Below are 20,462 nucleotides of genomic sequence, written 5' to 3'. Positions count from 1 at the left end.
TTTAAAATTGTAAGTGTAAATTATGCAAGTTGGTAAAAATTTTCCGTGAGTATAAATGAGTAATAAGTAAAAAATGCCTCCCCCAACAACTTTCCAGTCTCCTTCCCCAGAGGTCATAACTCTTAATAGTTCACCCCCATGACACAAGTTGACCTATGTAATGAACCTGCATATGTACCCCTGAACTTAAAATAGAAGTTAAAAAAAGAAAAAATTATAGTGTATATGTACATACATACCCCTAATTTTTTTAAAACACAAAAGGAACATACTACACTCTTCTGTAATTTGATTTTAAAAATTTAACAATGTCTTAGACATCTTTCTGAATCAGTACACATAGATCTATCTCACTCTTTTTAATGGCTGTGTGGTAATTTAGTATATGAATGTGTCTTCATGTATTTAAGCAGGCCTTATTGATAGGCATTTATGTATTTCTAGCTTCCTGCTCTTACAATGTTGCTATCAACACACTTTATAAGTTGGTATGATGATATGTCTATGGGCACACACACACACTCACACACTTGCACATTTGTGCAAGTTTATTTATAAATTCCCCAAAGTGGAATTGCTACACAAAGGGTGTACACATTTTAAATGCTGATAGATATTGCCAAATCCCCCTCTAAAAATGTTACTGATATGTGATTTACACTCTCCTCAAGGATTAATGAGCTTTAAACTGTAGCAGCTGGAATTTTGTTTGTTTGATTGTTTTTAGAATTTTGCCTCTTAAGCATTGCTTTCTGGGTTTATTTCCTTCCTCAAACAAAAGAGCCGAGGCAAGGGGATGAAAATGAATCAGAACAGGAGTGGACAGACAGGTTCAGGGCTAAGGACTGACAAAGTTCAAGGCTCAAGGAAGGAAGTTTGCACTAGAAATATGGTGACCAGGAAGCTCCTCAGACAAGAGCAGCCTGCATAGTTTGCTTCAAATCATCCCACGTGGTACTACAGACACAATAGACTTAATTTGGTGAAACATGATACACATCACATAGAAGCTGCATAAAAGCAACCCACACTTACATAGCACTTACGTATCATATCCCAGGATGTGGTCTAATATTCAGTAATGTGAACAAAATGAGCTATGCTTGTTCCACAACTTTGGTGCAACACCCGAGCCCTAGATTTTATGAGTGCTACAAATCTTCCCATATCACCCATATTTTTAAGTTCACCAGCTAGGGTGAACAAATAGCATTGACAATCAGGCTCTGTTGCCTCTTGCTTTTCAGGAAAATGAACTCTCTTCAAAATCCTTTCAAGCAGTTCTGACTTCCTCAGGTGTTGCCTGCCCATGCTCAGGAGATTAATCCTTTTGTGTACACTGTGGAATCATCTTAGAGCCTCTTCTACTTCTCTGGGTGACTTTGGTGGTGTCTTCCGTGGCTGTCAACATTCAAATAAGCAATTATGCTATTTGCAGATTTATTTTAGAAATGGTCCCTTTGCAGTTGTAGAAATCTACTTCCCCACCCTTTGAATCTGGGCTGGCTTTGTGGCCTTCCCTGGCCAACAGAATGCCATAGAAGTTAGGTCTGAGGCTAAGCCTTAGGCGGTGTCACATACCTCTCTCTCTCTTTCAGATCCCTGCTTCCATCATGAGAACAAGCCAGTACTGAGCTGCTAGAGGATGAGAGACCACGTGGAGCAGAGCTGAGTCAGTCTAGTTGGCCCAGCTGAGCTGCAGACATGTCAGAGAGCATAGCTAAAATCAAGAAAGCTACAATTGACCCATACCTGAACACAGACCTGAGCCCTGCTGAACTCAGTGAAGACTGGAACTGTCCAGTCAATTTATAAATGTATAAATAGTAATAATTGGTTATTGTTTTAAGCCACTGAGTTTTAGGGTTATTTGTTAGGTAATGTTATTGTGGCAATTGATAATAATATGTGCTACCAATGTCCGTCAAGACTGCTACAGTGTTAATGGTCTTGCAGTTGTTGGTGCTTTTCTGATGTCTATGCTGTGACTGCAACTGAACTGAATCAGATGTGGAAAAAGAGAGGGAGGATCTGTAGAAGCCAGTGTAGCTGTATCAAGTACCTCTCTTTGAGTTTAGACTTCAAAAGAATAGTACAATGTGCAACTGAGCTAAATAGGACATGTTGACATGAACCTGTGTCAGGAAAGTTAAAACCTCAAATGTACTGAATTGTTTTTTGTTTTGTTTTGTTTTTTGAGACGGAGTCTCACTCTGTCGCCCAGGCTGGAGTGCAGTGGCGCCATCTCGGCTCACTGCAAGCTCCGCCTCCCGGATTCACGCCATTCTCCTGCCTCAGCCTTCTGAGTAGCTGGGACTACAGGCGCCCACCACCACGCCCGGCTAATTTTTTGTATTTTTAGTAGAGACAGGGTTTCACCATGTTAGCCAGGATGGTCTCAATCTCCTGACCTCGTGATCCACCCGCCTCAGCCTCCCAAAGTGCTGGGATTACAGGCGTGAGCCACTGCACCCGGCCAATGTACTGAATTGTAAAGAAAAACTGTAACAAAAAAAGTCTTTAAAATACAAGTTCTTATTAAAGCAAGAAAAGAAGAAGCTAATATCCCCCATTTGGGCCTGACAGTGCAACACTGAGTAATAGAGAAACAGTGGAGCTCCTTGGATCTTGCTTTGTTCCTGCTTTTCTTGTCCAAGAGAATGACATTCATGCTGAAAATTAACTATAAAGAAAGGATAATGGGAGTCTTTGAGGAATGACAAAATTGTTAGTGAGCAATCATGTGTTCTACATTAGAGCTGGCCTGTTGGCCCAGGAAACTGAGAGAAATTGCAAAATTTCAAATGTAAACTTTGAAATATACTTGAGGGTTATTTCTGCAGTCTGAAAAGAGTTCCCAGAAATTTATTATTTTTAATAAATAATACTTTATTAAAATGACACATTTAAAAATCCCTTCTCCTGCTTATGGTTTAGGTTCAACTTATAAACCTTATTCATTTATTTATGCATTGAAAAATATCAGTTGACCGTCTTTGGTCTAGGTACTGGGAATATCAGGAACAAAACAGACAAAATATCTGCAGTTGACCCATACACATACTCATAGTATGAAGCTTACATACTAATGGACAGAAGACAGAAAATAAGCAAAGTAAACAAACAAATTATCAAATTATATGCTATGTTAGAAGGTGGTAATTTCTTTTCTTTTCTTTTTTCTTTTTTTTTTTTTTTTTTTGAGACAGAGTTTCATTCTTGTTGGCCAGGCTGGAGTGCAATGGTGCAATCTCAGCTCACTGCAACCTCTGCCTCCCAGGTTCAAGCGATTCTCCTGCCTCAGTCTCCCGAGTAGCTGGGGTTACAGGCATGCGCCACCATGCCCAGCTAATTTTTTTGTATTTTTAGTAGAGACAGGGTTTCTCCATGTTGGTCAGGCTGGTCTCGAACTCCTGACCTCAGGTAATCCGCCCACCTCGGCCTCCCAAAGTGCTGGGATTACAGGCGTGAGCCACTGCGCCTGGCCTAGAAGGTGGTAATTTCTATAAAGTCAATTAAAATAGGGAAGGTGGAATGGGATATGTTTTAAAATAGGGTGGCAGGGAGACCCCACTTCAAATATTTTAAACTGCAGTTATGAATTTAATATATTGGGTTTCTGGGTTTCTTTTCAAATAGAGTAATTGTGTGAAAAATCTTTTCATAAATCTAATAAACTAAAACAATAAAGATGGCTTCTTAGTGTCTCTCAAATATTGGAAAACTATATAAACAATACAATTTCAACCCAAAATTACAAGTCTAAATCAATTAGTTATACATTTCAGTTTGGAATCACAGACTGACCTCTTAACTTTTAAAGGCCAAGTCTCCTAAAACACCTAAACCAAATATACACAAGTTTATAAACCCAAAGTATTACTACCATACCCTTGATTCTCTTAAATTCTATACTTGATGAGAAATTATTCATAGCATGGATGTTGTGCCAGAGACTAGCATTACATAGACCAGCTGACTTTTCTGGTCTGTTCCAAACTTCAGATTCCACGATGCTGACCAACAGCCATGTCTGGGAACTTGGTAGCAGAGCATGTGCTACTGGGTTTGGGGGGTGGCCCTGGTCTGAGAAATGGTGAAGATAGACAACCCAGACAATAAGCAACCAGGAGCAAAGAGCAGGGCAGCAGAGGTAGGATAACAAAGAAATCAGGGTCTTAGAGGATAAATAAAGAGTTGAAAGAATTTAGAGCAACAAAAAGTAGAATAAGGAAAATGAGTGAGGACAGAAGAACCAGAACCATGAGTTCAAGTTGTTGAGAGAGCAGCCCACAGAGCATGTGTGTCAGTCATCAAGGTCTCTGGGTGGGAACAGTGCCCAGGGTATGAAAGAGCAGAGGAATCAAGAATACAAAAGATTTATTGAAACAAATGAGAATAGAAACACAACATACCAAAAGCTATGGAATATAGTGAAAGCAGTACTCAGAAGGAATTTTATAGCTGTAAGTACATACTTAAAAAAAAACTTCAAATAAACAACCTAATAATGCATTGTTATCAGAACCAGAAAAGCAAGAGCAAACCAAATTCAAAGTTAGTAGAAAAAAATAAATAATAAAGATTGGAGCAGAAATAAATGAAATTGAAACAAAGAAAAACCATACAAAAGATTAACAAAATGAAAAGTTGGTTTTCTGAAAAGATTTAAAAAGTTTGACAAACCTTTACCTAGACTTAGAAAAAAAGAGAGAAGACATAAATAAAATCAGAGATGAAAAAAGAGACATTACAACCAATACCACAGAAACTCAAAAGATCACTAGAGGCTACTATGGGAAACTATATGCCAGTCAATTGCAAACTTCAAGGAAATGGATAAATTCCTAGACACATACAAACTACTAAGATTGAATCATGAAGAAATCCAAAACCTGAACAGACCAATAACTAATAATGAGATAGAAGCCACAATTAAAAAAAGTCTCCCAGCAAAGAAAAGCCTGGGACCTGATGTCTTCACTGCTGACTTCTATCAAATATTTAAAGAAGAACTAATACCAAACTAATACAAATCCTACTCAAACTATTCCAGAAAATAAAGGATGAGGGAATACTTCCAAACTTGTTCTCCAAGGCCAGTATTACCGTGATACCAAAACCAGACAAAGACACATCAAAAAAAGAACACTGCAGGCCAATAATCATTGATGAACATTGATATGAAAATCCTCAACAAAATACTAGTAAACTGAATTCAACAGCACATTAAAAAGATCATTCATCATGACCAAGTGTGACTTATCCCACAGATGCAAGGATGTTTCAAAATACAAAAATCGATCAATGTGATACATCGTATCGATAGAATGAAGGATAAAAACCATATGATCATTTCAATTGATGCTGAAAAAGCATTTGATAAAATTCAACATCCATTTATGATAAAAACCCTCAAAAAACTGAGTATAGAAGGAACATTGAATCTTAACATGATAAAAGCCATATACAACAGACCCACAGCTAGTTTCATACTCAATGGGAGAAAACAGAAAGCCTTTCCTCTAAGACCTGGAACATGACAAGGATGCACACTTTCACCACTGTTATTCAACATAGTACTAGAAGTCCTACTTAGAGCAATCAGGCAAAAGAAAAAATAAAGGGGTCCAAATTGGAAAGGAAGAAGTAAAATTATCTTTATTAGTAGACACTGTGATCTTACATTGAAAAAAACAAAGACTCCACTAAAAAACTATTAGAACTTATACATTCAGTAAAATTGTGGTTACAAAATCAACATACAAAGATCAGTAGCATTTCTATGTGCCAACAGCAAACAATCTGAAAAAGAAATCATGAAAGTAATCACATTAACAACAGCTACAAATGAAATTAAATACCTAGAAATTAACTTAACCAAAGATGTGAAAAATCTGTACTATGAAAACTATGAAATATGGATACAAGAAATTGAAGAGGACACAAAAAATGAAGACATTCCATGTTCATAGATTTGACGAATCAATACTGTTAAAATGTCCATACTACCCAAAGCAGTCTACAGATTCAATAATCAATATTGTTAAAATGCCCATACTACTCAAGGCAATCCCTATCAAAATACGAAGGACAATCTTCACAGAAATTTTAAAAAAAATCCCCAAATTTATATGAAACCCCAGAAGACCTCAAGTAGCCAAAACTATTCTGGATAAAAAGAACAAAACCAGAGGAATCACATTACCTAACTTCAAATTTGACTACAGAGCTATAGTAACCAAAACAGCACGATACTTGCATAAAAACAGACACATAGACCAATGGAACAGAACAGAGAACCCAGAAATAAACCCATACATCTACAATGAACTCATTTTTCACAAAGGTGCCAAAAACACACATTGGGGAAAGGACAGTCTCTTCAATAAATGGTGCTGGGAAAACTGGATATCTATATGTAGAAGAATGAAACTAGACCCCTATCTCACACCAGGTACAAAAATCAAAACAAAATAGATTATAAATTTGAATATAAGACCTCAAACTATGAAATTACTAAAAGAAAATATTGGGGAAACTCTACAGGACATTAAACTGGGTAATGATTTCTTGAGTAATACTCCACAAGCACAGGCAACCAAAGCAAAAATGAATAAATGGGATCACATCAAGTTAAAAAGCTTTTTTTAAAAAAAGCTTTTAAAAACAATTAACAAAGGGAAGAGACCACCCACAGAATGGGAGGAAATGTTTGCAAACTACTCATCTGACAAAGTCTTAATAACCAGAATATATAAGGAGATCAAACAACTCTGTAGGAAAAAATCTAATATTCCAATTAAAAATGGGCAAAATATCTGAATAGACTTCTCAAAAGAAGACATACAGATGGTAAACAGGTATATGAAAAAGTACTCAACATCATTGATCATCAGAGAAATGCAAATCGTAACTACTATGAGATACCCTCTCACCCCATTTAAAATGGCTTTTATCCAAAAGACAGGCAATAACAAATGCTGCTGAGGATATGGAGAAAAGTGAACCCTTGTACACTGTTTGTGGGACTCTAAATTAGTACAGTCACTATGGAGAACAGCTTAGATGTTCCTCAAAAAACAAAAAATAGAGATACCAGATGACCCAGCAATCCCACTTCTGGGTATATACCCAAAAGAAAGGAAATCAGTATATTGAAGAGATAACTGCACTCTCATGTTTATTGTAGTAGTATTCACAATAGCCGAGATTTGGAAGCAACGTAAGTGTCCATCAACAGATGAATGGATAAAGAAAATGTGGTACCTATACACAATGGAGTACTATTTAGCCACAAAAAAGAATGAGATCCTGTCATTTGCAGCAACATGGATGGACCTAGAGGTCATTATGTTAAGTGAAATAATCCAGGCACAGAAAGACAAACTTCACATGTTCTCACTTACTGCAGCCAAAAATTAAAGCAATTGAGTTCTTGGAGATCGAGTGTAGAAAAATGGTTACCAAAGGCTAGGAAGGGTAGTGGTGGGTGGAGGTGTAAAGAAGCATAGGGGTGGAAGTGGAGATGGTTAATGGGTACAAAAAATAATTAGAAAGAATGAATTAGATCTAGTATTTAAAAGCACCACAGGATGACTATAATTGATAATTTAATTGTACATTTAAAAATAACAAAAAGTGTGTAACTGGGTTGCTTGCAACACAAAGGATAAATGCTTGAGGTGATGGATACCCCATTTACCCTGATGTAATTGTTACACATTGTATGCCTGTATCAAAACATCCCATATGCTTCATAAATATATATGCCTACTATGTACACACAGAAATTAAAAACTAAAAAAAATTCAAAAGAGCATAGATTAGAGGGGGGGAAAGATATGGGAAAGTGTGGGAGATGCAAAATTTCTGACTAATTATCCAATGATATTTTACAAGCATAGATGCTTTCAGGGATTATACCATTAATTAACACATTAATTCAGAAACAAAAGGGTTAAAATTATGGACCATCACTACCTATATAAAATTATGCTAGAGAAATGTTAGATTTGCCTCATCTCTACCGTCCGTACATCCATCCATCCAGCCAGCCAGCTATCCTTGTCCTTCCTCCCTCTATGAGGTTGAGGCAGTGAAAAATCATACTTTATCTGCACCTCACGGTGTAATACCATAATCAGTGAGTTGTAGATAAAACAATCCAATGATTATTAATGGTTTTTCTTTTGAGTAGAGAATATATTTTTTCTGTGGCTCTGTTTATTTTGCATGACATATGAGTTTACTTTTTCTGTGTGATTTCTGCCTCCCCACAAAGGATATTAACTCTGTAGGTCAGTAGTGTAGCTAGAGAAAATATCAGTTTTGCCTACTTAAAAATTTCCTACTTAAAAGCAAAATCTTATTTAAATAGGCTTTAGAAACCTTATCATAAATGTCTACAATATAATATGCTAATGAGGTATGGTATAAAGAATGTGCAAGAGTACTCTTTTCTCCCTATCTAAATCTAAAAATAGCCTTAAATATTTAATTTTTTTAATTTTTATTTTATTTTATTTTATTTTTTTGTAGAGACACGGTCTTGCCATTCTTCACCCAGGCTAGTCTCAAACTCCTGGGCTCATGTGATCCTCCTGCTTCTGCCTCCCAAAGTATTGGGATCACAGGCATGAGCCACCATGCCTGGCCATAAAATAACTTTGGGGACAACTTTTCTTTTTTTTAAAAAAGGTAGTTAAGATCAGCTTACCTTTTGCGAAACTACTATTTCCCTTTTATAAATTAAAAAAAAAAAAAAACCTCATATGGAAACCCAAATAAATTTCCTTTAAATAACTGGCTTGGTATAATTTGAAAAAAAAATAAACTATGTAGATTTAATTTAATTAAATATTGCATATTAGGCTTAATCCTCATGTTGGCATGGTGAAATATCATTGACTATATTGAATAGTAAAGCTACCCAAATCATAAGCCAAAGCCACATTAATAAAAGCATAGCCCAAAATATAATTTTATTCGAGATTTTGAAAAAATATTTTCTTACTGAGACATGATCAGGCTCAAAATAGGCCCAATACTTACAAGATTCTTATACACGTATGTTGCATTCTAGGCTTAGTATTTTCCTCTCTCATCTTATGACTCATCTTCAAATATGGTCATAGTGGATGGTCAGACATGTGTAAAACACTAAGAAGAAATACTTAAAATGAGAAAAATACAAAGAGTACAGAAACATCACAATGCAATTCACTTGGGTCCTACCAAATTCATGGGTTTATAATGCCTACAACAATAGTATAACAACAGGGAGGTAAATGAGCACATAAAAATTCCTTCTTAAAATGAAAATTTCCCAGGGATTTGCTTTCACCCCAGGAGGGCTCATTTGCTCAGGTACAGCAGTGAGGGGAAGGGTAAGTCTGCAGAAGGTCATTCAGGAGGGAGAGGCTGAGGCCAGCAGACTCTCATTTTCTCAGTGCAATACAGCACTCAGCAATTATCAACAGTGCCAAACCCTGAGAATGGATTCACTCAAATGCACTTGATCCTACTGCACACTACCACGTAGGGCTGAAAGACCTCTAATGAAACTGCAAACTGGGCTGCTCTGTCACAATCCATCACTGTGAGTGCTAGCATTGGCTTACATGATCAGATTTTAAAAGTGATGCTTATTTTTGTTTAATCAAGATATAAAACCTGCAACAACAGCACTAGGATTCCATGGAACTCCACTTGAGAAACTCTGTTCTAAGAGTTACTATGAGGGTTAAATGAGTTAATGATATACTCAAAGCTCTCAGAAGATTATTTGGGCTGGGTCTAGCAGCTCATGCCTATAATTCCAGCACTTTAGGAGGCTAAGGCAGAAGGATAGCTTGAGGCCAGGAGATTGAGATCAGCCTGGGCAACATAGCTGTCAGGCCTCTGAGCCCAAGTTTGCACGTATACATACAGATGGTGTGAAGCCACTGAAGAATCACAAAAGAAGTGAAAATGGCTGGTTTCTGCGTTAACCGATGACATTCCTCCATTGTGATTCATTCCTGCCCCACCTTAACTGATCAATTAACTTTGTGAAATTCCTTTTCCTGGACAATAAGTCTCAGAAGCTCCCCCACCCAGTACCTTGTGACCCCTGCCCCTGCCTGCAAGAGAAAAACCCCCTTTGACTGTAATTTTCCACTACCCACCCAAATCCTATAAAACTGCCCCACCCCTATCTCCCTTGCTGACTCTCTTTTTGGACTCAGCCCACCTGCACCCAGGTGATTAAAAAGCTTTATTGCTCACACAAAGCCTGTTTGGTGGTCTCTTCACTTGGACACATGTGACATTTGGTGCCGAAGACCCAGGACAGGGGGACTCCTTCAGGGGACCGGTCCCCTGTCCTTGCCATCACTCTGTGAGGAGATCCACCTACGACCTCGGGTCCTCAGACCAGCCCAAGGAACATCTCACCAATTTCGAATTGGGTAAGCGGTCTTTTCACTTTCTTCACCTGCCCAACAATTTCCTCTTAGAGAGGTGGCTGGAGCTGAAGGCATAGTCAGGGTGCATGTGCCTTTTTCTCTATCAGACCTCTCCCAGATCAGTCAGTGTTTAGGATCTTTCTCATCAGACCCCACTAAATATATACAGGAATTCCAATATCTAACTCTGTCCTACAATTTAACCTGGAGTGACTTAAATGCCATCCTAACTTCTACCATCTCCCCAGATGAACGGGAAAGAGTTTTTTCTCCAGCCCAATCTCACTCTGACAACTGCTGGCTTCATGAGCCAGACCTCCAGGAAGGCATTAGAGCACTTCCCCAAGAGGATCCCCAATGGAACTATCAGGCAGTTTCCCCAGGTATAGCTAGGTGAGATTACATGATTTCCTGCCTAGTTGAAGGGCTTAAACAGGCAGCTTACAAAGCTGTTAATATGACAAACTTAAAGAAACTACCCAAAGTAAAGATGAAAACTCAGCCCAGTTCATGGCTCGTTTGGCAGCAACCCTGAGATGCTTTACAGCCCTAGACCCTGAAGGGTCAGAAGGCCGTCTCATTCTAAAAATGCATTTTATCACCCGGCCAGCTCCTGACATTAGAAAAAAGCTTCAAAAATTGGAATCTGGCCCTCAAACCCCACAACAGGAATTAATCAACCTCGCCTTCAAGGTTTACAATAATAGAGAGGAGGCAGCCAAACAATAATGCATCTCTGAGTTACAGCTACTTGCCTCCACTGTAAGACAACCCACAACCACGTCTCCAGCATACAAAGACTTCAGAACATCCAAGCCACAGCTCCCAGGGGCTCCTTCAAAACCTCCTCATGGATCTTCCTTCAAATGCCAAAGCCTGGCCACTGGGCCTCGGAATGCCCGCAGCCCGGGATTCCTCCTAGGCCGTGCCCTGTCTGTGTGGGCCCCCACTGGAGGTCGGACTGTTCGACTTACATTGCCACCGCTCCTAAAGCTCCTGAACCTCAAACCCAATGTACCTTGGCTGACTCCTTCCAAGATCTCCTTGGCTTAGCAGCTGAAGACTGATGCTGCATGATCACCTTGGAAGCCCCCTGGATGACCATGGACACCTAGCTTCAGATTACTCTTACAGTGGAGGGTAAGTCCGTCCCCTTCTTAATCGATACGGAGGCTACCCACTCCACATTACCTTCTTTTCAAGGGCCTGTTTCCCTTGCCTCTGTAACTGTTGTGGGTATTGATGGCACGCTTCTAAACCTCTTAAAACTCCCCAACTCTGGTGCCAACTTGGACAACATTCTTTTATGCACTCTTTTTTAGTTATCCCCACCTGCTCAGCTCCCTTATTAGGCTGAGACATTTTAACCAAATTATCTGCTTCCCTGACTGTTCCTGGACTATAGCCACATCTCATTGCCACCCTTTTCCCCAGTTTAAAGCCTCCTTCGCATCTTCCCCTTGTATCTCCCCACCTTAATCCATGAGTATGGGACACATCTACTCCTTGGTGTCCGATCATGCAACCCTTACTATCCCATTAAAACCTAATCACCCTTACTCCACTCAACCCCAATATCCCATCCCACAGCATGCTTTAAAAGGATTAAAGCCTGTTATCACTTGCCAGTTACAGCATGGTCTTTTAAAGCCTATTTAAATTCCCCCTTTTTTACCTTACAATTCCCCCATTTTACCTGTCCAAAAACTGGACAAGTCTTACAGGTTAGTTCAAGATCTGCACCCTATCAACCAAATTGTCTTGCCTATCCACCCCATGGTGCCAAACTCATATACTCTCCTATCCTCAATACCTCCCTCCACAACCCATTATTCTGTTCTGGATCTCAAGCATGCATTCTTTACTATTCCTTTGCACCCTTCATCCCAGCCTCTCTTCACTTTCACTTGGACTGACCCTGACACCCATCAGCCTCAGCAACTTACCTGGGCTGTACTGCCACAAGTCTTCAGGGACAGCCCCCATTACTTCAGTCAAGCCCTTTCTTATGATTTACTTTTTTTCTGTCCATCTGCTTCTCACCTTATTCAATATTTTGATAACCTTCTAGTTTATAGCCCCTCCTACAAATCTTCCCAATAGGACATGCTCCTGCTCCTCCAACATCTATTCTCAAAAGGACATTGTGCATCCCCTCCAAAGCCCAAATTTCTTCCTCATCTGTTACCTATCTCAACATAATTCTTCATAAAAACACTTGTGCTCTCCCTACTGATTGTGTCTGGCTAATCTCCCAAACCCCAACACCTTCTACAAAACAACAACTCCTTTCCTTCCTGGGCATGGTTGGATACTTCCACCTTCGGATACCTGGTTTTGCCATCCTAACTAAACTATTATATAAACTCACAAAAGGAAACCTAGCTGACCCCATAGATCCTAAATCCTTTCCCCACTCCTCTTTCCATTCCTTGAAGATAGCTCTAGAGACTGCTCCCACACTAGCTCTCCCTGACTCATCCCAACCCTTTTCATTACATACAGCTGAAGTGCAGGGCTGTGCAGTCAGAATTCTTACACAAGGACTGGGACTGTGCCTTATAGCCTTTTTGTCCAAACAACTTGACCTTACTGTTTTAGGCTGGCCATCATGCCTCCATTCAGCAGCTGCCACCACCCTAATACTTTTAGAGGCCCTCAAAATCACAAACTATGCTCAACTCACTCTCTACAGTTCTCATAACGTCCAAAATCTATTTTCTTCCTCACACCTGACACATATACTTTCTGCTCCCTGGCTCCTTCAGCTATAATCACTCTTTGTTGAGTCTCCCACTATTATCACTGTTCCTGTCCTGGACTTCAATCAGACCTCCCACATTATTCCTGATACCACACATGACCCCCATGACTGTATCTCTCTGATCCACCTGATTTCCCCATATTTCTTTCTTTTCTGTTCCTCACCCTGATCACACTTGGTTTATTGATGGCAGTTCCACCAGGCCTAATTGCCACTCACCAGCAAAGGCAGGCTATGCTATAGCATCTTCCACATCTATCATTGAGGCTACCGCTCTGCCCTCCTCCACTACCTCTCAGCAAACTGAACTCATTGCCTTAACTCAGGCCCTCACTCTTGCAAAAGGACTATGCATCAATATTTATACTGACTCTAAATATGCCTTCCATATCCTGCACCACCATGCTGTTATATGGGCTGAAAGAGGTTTCCTCACTACGCAAGTGTCCTCCACCATTAATGCCTCTTTAATAAAAACTCTTCTCAAGGCTGCTTTACTTCCAAATGAAGCTGAAGTCATTCACTGCAAGGGCCATCAAAAGGCATCAGATCCCATTGCTCAGGGCAATGCTTATGCTGATAAGGTAGCTAAAGAAGCAGCTAGCGTTCCAACTTCTGCCCCTCACGGCCAGTTTTTCTCCTTCACATGGGTCGCTCCCTCCTACTCTCCCACTGAAACTTCCACCTATCAATCTCTTCCCACACAAGGCAAATGGTTCTTGGACCAAGGAAAATATCTCCTTCCAGCCTCACAGGCCCATTCCATTCTGTTGTCATTTGATAATCTCTTCGAAGTAGGTTATAAGCTGCTAGCCCACCTCTCATTTCCTTTCCATCATGGAAATCTATCCTCAAGGAAATAACTTCTCAGTGTTCCATCTGCTATTCTACTACTCCTCAGGGGTTGTTCAGGCCCCCTTCCTTCCCTACACATCAAGCTTGGGGATTCGCCTCTGCCCAGGACTGGCAAATTGACTTTAATCACATGCCCTGAGTCAGGAAACTAAAATACCTCTTGGTCTGGGAAGACACTTTCACTGGATGGGTAGAGGCCTTTCCCACAGGGTCTGAGAAGTCCACCACAATCATTTCTTCCCTTCTGTCAGATATAATTCACTTTCTTCCTCAGCCCCAACCTCGTTCCAGACACCAGCCCTCTAGGCAACTATCTTCTAGTCCTCCAGCAGGCTAGACAGGAAATTTGCCAGGCTGCTAATCTTCTCTTGCCTACTCCAGATTCCCAGCCATATAAAGACACCCTAGCCAGTCAATCAGTTCTTATTAAGAACCTGACCCCTCAAACTCTACAACCTCAATGGACCGGACCCTAGTTAGTCATTTATAGTACTCCAACTGCTGTCTGCCCACAGGACCCTCCCCACTGGGTTCACCATTCCAGAATAAATCTGTGTCCATCAGACAGGCAGCCTGATCTCTCCTCTTCCTCCTGGAATTTGCAAGTACTCTTCCCTACTTCCCTTAAACTCACTTGCATTTCTGAAGAGCAGTAATAACCCTTATGAGCCTAATACATCCCTTCATTCTATTAGGTCTATTCATCCTTACCCTACTTTTTGCAACAGGACTTTACACAGTCACCCCTACTACTTGGACTGTTCCCCAAAAACTTGTCATCCCTACTATCTTCTGTCTAGTCATACTCCTATTCACCATTCTCAACTACTCGTAAATGCCCTGCCCTTGTTTACACTGCTGGTTTACACTTTTCCTCCAAATCATCATAACGGATATCTCCTGGTTTTACCTCAAACCACCACTCTTAAGTCTCTCTTAAAGTGGATAGAAGATCTTCAGTGGCAAGGTACACTCCAATACTTTTACCCTGATAAAGTCCTATTTTTTAATTTTATACTCACTCTTGTTCTCGTTCCCATTCTTATGCCACCCTCTACCTCTCCCCAGCTATCTCCACCACACTATCAATCTCTCTCACTCTGTCCTAGCCATTTCTAATCCTTCTTTAACAAACAATTGCTGGTTTTGCATTTCTCTTTCCTCCAAAATCGCCAAGGCCTTGACTTACTCACTGCTAAAAAAAAGGGGGGACCTTGTATATTTTTAAATTAAGAGTGTTGTTTTTACCTAAATCAATCTGGCCTGGTATATGACAACACACACAAAAAACTCAAGGATAGAGCCCAAAAACTCACCCACCAAGCAAATAATCACACTGAACCCGCTTGGGCACTCACTAATTAGATGTCCTCGGTCCTCCCAATTCTTAGTCCTTCAATACCTGTTTTTCTCCTTCTCTTATTTGGACCTTGTGTCTTCCATTTAGTTTCTCAATTCATACAAAACTGCATCCAGGCCATCACCAATCATTCTATATGACAAATGCTCCTTCTAGCAACCCCATAATATCACCCCTTACCACAAAATCTTCCTTCAGTTTAATCTCTTCCACTCTTGATTCCCATGCCACCCCTAATCCTGCTCAAAGCAGCCCTGAGAAACATCACTCATTATCTCTCCATAACAGCCCCCAAAATTTTTGCCACCCCAACACTTCACCACTATCTTGTTCTTTCTTATTAATAAAAAAAGACACAAATGTCAGGCCTCTGAGCCCAAGCCTGCACATATATATCCAGATGCCGTGAAGCAACAGAAGAAGTGAAAATGGCCGGGTCCTGCCTTAACTGCTGACATTCCTCCATTGTGATTTGTTCTTGCCCCACTTTAACTGATTGATTAACTTTGTGAAATTCCTTCTCCTGTACAATAAGTCTCAGGAGCTCCCCCACTCAGTACCTTGTGACCCCTGCCCCTGCCTGCAAGAGAAAACCCCCCTTTGACTGTAATTTTCCACTACCCACCCAAATCCTATAAAACTGCCCCACCCCTATCTCCCTTGCTGACTCTCTTTTTGGACTCAGCCCACCTGCACCCAGGTGATTAAAAAGCTTTATTGCTCACACAAAGCCTGTTTGGTGGTCTCTTCACATGGACGTGCGTGACAATAGCAAGAACCCAGCTTTACAAAAAAAAATTACCTAGGTGTGGTGATGGCACACACTCATAATCCCAACTACTTGGGAGGCTGAGGTGGGAAGATCACTTCAACCCAGGAGTTGAGGTTGCAGTGAGCTATGATCATGCTACTGTACTCCAGCTTGGGTGACAGAGCAAGTTCCTGTCTCAAAAAAAAAAAAAAAGTATTTTGTGCAGAGTGGTAGCTATTACTATACTAGGAACAAAGGAATTTAAAATAGAAATGAGATTAGCATTAGTACCAAAAATTATAATATAGTAAAGTCATTGTTTTAATCAAGGCATATACGAAGCTCTCTGGACACACTGAGAAGCAGCGCCTAAGTGCTCTAGGGAGTTATCTTTATTGAGTAGATGGCATTTGGCTGAAATGTAAAGAATGATGAGGACTTTTCCAGGCAGACATTGGAGAGACAGGGTGCTCTAGACAGATAAATTGCCTGGCTGAGTAGTTTCATTATACATAAAACAGATGACCATTAGTAAGGGAAAAATAAGAAAATGTATACATTGTGTTTCTATTTAGTTTTCAGTTGACACAGGTAATTATTTCCACATGCATTTCTGCCTCGATCAGAATTGTTGAAGTTTTAAAATATTTGCTAAGTCTTACCCCTGATGTAAACTAGACAATTTGTAAAATCCAAACAAATTTTACTTTACTAATGGCCACCTTCAGAGCAAAAGTATGTACTTAATAACATTCGGTTGAGGAAAAGACAAACAGAAACACAATAAAGTGGCACTTAAATTGGCATTCAGTAATTTGCAGGGAACATGCAAAGTGCATGGAAGTGATGCATTCTAATAATGTTTCAGGAAATTCATTACCGTATTACAATGTTCCTACCGAATTTTCAAAAACACTTTATAGCGAACAGACTTGATGCTATTTCAAGCACAACTTGTTGGGATTTGAAAGCAAATCTTCGTTCTTGAGAAGAATGAGAGAGATTTAAGGAGGTGTGGAAAGAATGTTGAACTGAATCCAAAATCTCTTTGTAAATGTATTTTGAAAGAAATAATTCAGCATTGTTTTAAAATCACAGTTTCTAAAATGGGGAATAAAAATTGGCAAGTCTCAGTCTCATAAGATGCAGACTTGGCCAAAATCGTCTTTCCCTCTTTGAGGGTTTGGTTTTTTTTAAAGAAACATTTTAAGTGAAAACTCTGCTGCTGGCTTTAGCTTGTGAGTTCTTTGGGTAGAGTCCTTACACTGGTTGGAGAACAATAAAAGATTCACAGTGGAATTCACATCAGAGAAGGTGGCCCCCCAGGATGTGAGTTGAAACCAGAGTGTCCTCCTTCACTGCCATCTTCTCACCACCTGCAGTGGTAACCCCCAGTCCTGCATCCATGGCACCATGATAGCCCTCATCCGAGACCAGAGACAGCACAGCCTCAGCAAGCCAAGTTTCTGGTGCCATCCAAAGGACATCAGTGACATGGAGCACAGGAGGAAGGCTAGTGATGTTTGAGGATAGTAATTGTTTGACTTCCCACAGATTATTTTGTCCAAAACCCTAAGGACCCCATTGCAAAAAACTACTGCACCAGGAAGAGTAGATAGAGTAAGAAAAGGGAATAAGTATGGGGTGAGAAAGGGCATGACATGGAAGAGAAGTGAGCAGAGGCAAGAAGAGGGCTGAGGGGAAAGGGGAAAAAGGGACTGGGAATTCCGCTGGGTCAGAGGAGCTTGCCAAGACCACCATTTGTTCGAAGCATGCTCTGCCCCTAGATGGTGCTGTGTAATTAGCAAGTTCAGGAAATAACCTCACTCAGCACAGAATCCCAACTTTCCTTGTGGTGCGTTTATGTATGGGGGCTTGTTTGCATCAGTTCCCCACACAGCCCCAAATTAACTTGTGCGTGCCCCAGGCGGCTGTCCTGTGTCCTTTTCTTCCCCTCCATTCTCCGTGCTCTTTTTCATCTGCTGCGTGCTGTGCTAGGTGCTCCTTGTATCTTACCTCCTGCATGCTCACAAGAAGCCTGTGAGATAGGCAGCCTTATCTGCTTCAAAGATGAAAATAATGAGACTCAGATATGTACCGTGAGAAGCCCAAGCTCTCTGAATCTTAAATTCAACAGCTGGAGCCCAGGTTTGAATCTGGATAAGTGGGACTTGCAAAGTCCATGAGCCTGAGAGTGGGAAATCTGGTGCCTAACTCTCCGTGGCCATCCCTGTGTGTCTCTGAGCCTGGTTGCCATCATCTTTACCGTGCTCTAGCCAACGACCAGCCTGTCGGCCCTCTGACCCCTCAGTCAATCAACAATCTTGATTCATTGTGTGAAGACCACTTTGTGTACAGAGCCTTGCCTGAGCCCTGTGTCAGTGAAAGTCACAGGTGGCTTCCCCGGAGGGAGATAGGTTGCTGTGAGTTATTACTTCCCCCAGGAGGAACCCAAGGTGAGTGTTTGGCTCACTGGTCATCGCAGTGACATAGCTGGGTGTGAGTAACGAGAGACAGAGAGGGAGGGGAGAAGGGAAAAAAAGGAAGAACCGAAACAAGCTAAATCATCATGACTGACTTCTGTTCTGACCAGGAAGATATTTTATTTTCCATGTAAATTTACACCTCTCAGAGCATGTGGAAGCAACAGGCTAAGAATCCAAAAAAAAAATCCCGTTCTCAAATAATTAGTAATCAATAACTAAATTGTATGAAACTCAAAATAAAAATTACCAATGTTATTTAGCTGGTAATAATAATCTTTGAAAAATAAAACATGACGTTTTGATTCTACGTTCTAATTTATTTTAAATTGAGAGAAACTGAAAAGAAAAGAGGGAGAGATAAGGAGGACACAGAAGCAGAGGAATGACAGAGGAGAAGGAAAACAAAAAGGGACAAAAACAGGTTCCCTGCACCACCTGGGCACCTGTGTCTTTCCTCATGACCCTGTGGCCTTTATTCTTGCTTATTTTCCTTTGTGCCTCCCTGACTCTTCTCTCTACACATATATTTAAAAATAAATAAGGAAATAAAATAGAATTCAAAGGTGATTCCCTTCCCCTGCCACAGCATATTTCCATTATTTTAATGACATAGTAATTTTCATTGCACTGAAAAAAAAGGAATGATCCATCAATTATCAATTCAGGCAACAAAATAAAATTGAGATAATTGTAGTCTGGATTAACCACTTTTAAAAAAAATTACAAAGCTGTCAAGTGAGCTTTGTGTAGCTAAGTAGATACAGAAAAGAGGAAGGAGTGTTGTGATGCTGATAGTAGTGATAACAAGAAGATGCCTTTTAAAAAAAGTCTTAATATACCTGGCACTGCATTTAGCAACTGGCAAGAATTAAGGGAAAAAGCAGAAAATGATAATATATTATAAATATGTTTTCTTACCTTTAAGTCCTTCAGGACTCATCAAAACAAAGGACAACTTCATCTTCCACGAGAACAGAAGAACCGCTTCTGTTACATCTGGTAAGTTCATCTGTTATGGAAGTAGGTACAGCGAAGTGTTCAGAGAAATAACCTTCTCTAGGCCTTTCTGTAAACTGGATTTTATTAATGGTCTTGACTTCATAAAGCAGAGCAGTGTGAGAGGCAGGCATCCAAGTGAGTTAGTATCTGACTGTCAGGGCATGCATAGGCAAAAATCCTTGAGTCAAGCAGCTGTGACCCATGAATAGGAGGCCCTCAAAATCCATTTGGCTAGAGTGCTAAGACCAAGCAAGAAAACAGTTAACTTTAAGTGTCAGTGCTATTGCAACCTCAATGAGATTTTATCTGTGGAGTGAATGATTAGGGGAGACCAAATTTATTGTCATCCAGAGGAAGTATTTATAAACTTGGCAGAGCCACATGTGAGAGTAGAACAAAGGCTGCCAAAGAGGTTCATAAATTGAGATGAATGATCTGCAAGTATTTTCCATTGCCTACATATGGTTATATATACACTGTGTGGCTCAAGCTCAGGATTGAATTGCCTCACACAAATGCTGATGCTGTCTTCTTTGTGGATATGGGATGGGGTGGGGAGATTGAATCAATGTCAGAGTTAGAATTGGGATGGAGAAGAAAGGATGCTTTGAAGAAGAAGCTGCATAGTTGGGGAGGAATGGAAAAAAGTGGAAGACTGCAATGAGGAGAGGTTGCTGTGGGGGCAGAAGATCCTTCATGGTAAGTTGCATGAAGGGTAAGAAAAGCCACAAGGGTTAGGTTAGAGGTAAAGATGCAAGAGGAGATATAATTGATGTGAGGAATGACACCAAGGAAAGAA

General features: G+C 40.3%; 1 protein-coding gene across 1 annotated transcript in view; it reads right to left on the bottom strand.

Moving 5' to 3' along the window:
- Positions 1-19,922, bottom strand: part of LOC100980207 (elongin-C-like) — a 52,019-nt gene extending 32,097 nt beyond the window's left edge. Inside the window, exon 1 of the mRNA XM_008973493.2 lies at positions 19,583-19,922. The gene's annotated coding sequence lies outside the window, so the exon portion shown is untranslated. The remainder of the gene's footprint in view (positions 1-19,582) is intronic.
- Positions 19,923-20,462: the final 540 nt, after the last annotated feature.

Source organism: Pan paniscus, chromosome 1 (genome assembly GCF_029289425.2).
Source record: "Pan paniscus chromosome 1, NHGRI_mPanPan1-v2.0_pri, whole genome shotgun sequence".
Lineage (NCBI taxonomy): Eukaryota > Metazoa > Chordata > Mammalia > Primates > Hominidae > Pan > Pan paniscus.
The sequence above is the reverse complement of the archived record's forward strand: the minus strand, read 5'-3'. Positions and strand labels throughout refer to the sequence as shown.